Source organism: Pteropus vampyrus, unplaced genomic scaffold (assembly GCF_000151845.1).
Source record: "Pteropus vampyrus isolate Shadow unplaced genomic scaffold, Pvam_2.0 Scaffold254, whole genome shotgun sequence".
NCBI classification, from domain to species: domain Eukaryota; kingdom Metazoa; phylum Chordata; class Mammalia; order Chiroptera; family Pteropodidae; genus Pteropus; species Pteropus vampyrus.
The window spans coordinates 410,044-412,061 of NW_011889035.1; positions in this window are offsets into that span (position 1 = coordinate 410,044).

The window sequence follows — 2,018 nt, forward strand, 5'->3', positions numbered from 1 at the left end:
TGTGTGTAGTTTTGTGCACATAATATAGGAAGATGGGGAGAGAAGAAGGAATATTAGCTACATTTTACAGGAGCTCAGAGATGATTGCTCTAAATTCACATACATAGGAAGTATTAAAGCCAGCATCCTGCTCAGGGATTCTAGCTCTATTAAGCCATCTGCTTCTCGACAAAGGCCATTATAATAATTACTATTTACATAGTATTATATTATTTTAAAGTACATTCGTAGTTTATTTGATTATATCAAGATCCTAAGATCATTCTAATTATCTTAGTTTTATACAAAAGTATCAGTCTATGGTATTATTTTAACTTTGCAAACTGCGAAATGCACTAAAACCACATGCCTATCTTTTGTGTATGAACTTTCATAAACTACACTTATAAGATGGACTCACAACATTCACCTCTATCTCATGATAGACTAAGAGACTGCACTTTGTTTCTGAGTTTGACTACTTTAGTTACCTCATATAAGTGGAATAATACAGTATTTATCATTTTGCGATTGGCTTATTTCATTTAGCATAATGTCCTCAAGGTTTATTCATGTTATAGCATGTGACAATCCCCTTCCTTTTTAAGTTTAAATAACATTCATATTTATATATGTATGGATATGAATGAATATAAATATACATATTTATGTATTATGTATATTATACAGATGAATGGATAAATAAAATGTGGTATATATATATATGCTTATCATCTGTGTATCATCTTTGCAGAAATTTCTACTCAAGTTCTTTGCCCATTTTCTAATAAGATTATTTGATTTCTTTTGTTGTTGATTTGTAAGAGTTCCTTATGCATTCTGGATATATGGCCTTTATCAGATAAGCAAATATTTTCTTCTATTTCCTAAGTTGTCTTTCTACTCTATTGAACGTGTCCTTTGCAGCAGAAATATTTTTAGGTTTGTCGTAGTCCAATTTATACATTTTTGCTTTTGTTGCCTGCCTGTGCCTTTGGTAACATATCCAGGAAATCGTTATCATTCCTTGATGCTGGCCTGACGCTTATTTTCTGCCATGCAGAAGTGCCTGGAAACAACGATTCACTCATGGTAATGTGTAGAAAAAGGGACTCATCTAAAAATTTTTCCTTCACTTATCACATGGACTGCTATTCTCTACACCTGGACCCAGTCATCTTCTCTTTCTCAAAAAAACTTCTCACAGTTTTTGTGTTGTTAAGCGGGTCCACTAATTTCTCTCTTGCTCCTATATGATTACAAGGATTGAGTTGGGAGAGGAAAACAGAGCCCATGTTAGTTCACCATCTTGTCAAGAATTGAAAGTCTTGACCCTTTTTATTACTTCCTCTGTGGTGAAAATGATTGGGTCTGATAGGATCTATCATAACTCCATGGGAGGAGGGAGGAAGTCTTTACAAGCAATAGTAAACAGTAAGTAAGAATGCTTACAGAGAGACTTCTTGCAAGAATTTTGCAGGCATATTATATGGTTGCAATAAATTTGTGAAATATAGCTTTCTTGGAAGAATGCACAGATTGCAGTGATTTACTTAAGTATACTAGCATAATTTGCCAATCCCATATGCTTTCTCGAAAGCTGGAGGAAGGTCATTAATTATATAGTGAGTTTTAGGGGACTTACAGACTAAAGAGAAATTTAACCAAGAAGCTTATAGAAGTATACTATAGCAAAGGGAATTTTATTGCCAATCCTCAATGAACATTTAACTCATTGTTGTGAGGATTTCGTGAATTATTCATGAAGAATCACAGCATAGTGATTAAGATAGGCCATCAGAGTTAAGCAGACCTAAACTCTAGTCCATATTCTGCTTCATGTGATCTTGGAATATTTAAACTTTAAACATTTTATAAATTTTCTCATCTATAAAATATGGATAATAATAATATCTTAACAAAATTGCTTAGAATTCATGCTGAATCACTTCACAAAAAATAGAAACTTAGCAATTATATATTCCCATTTACAATCAACCCTTGATAACCCTTATGCTTTAATTTCCATATTTATTTAC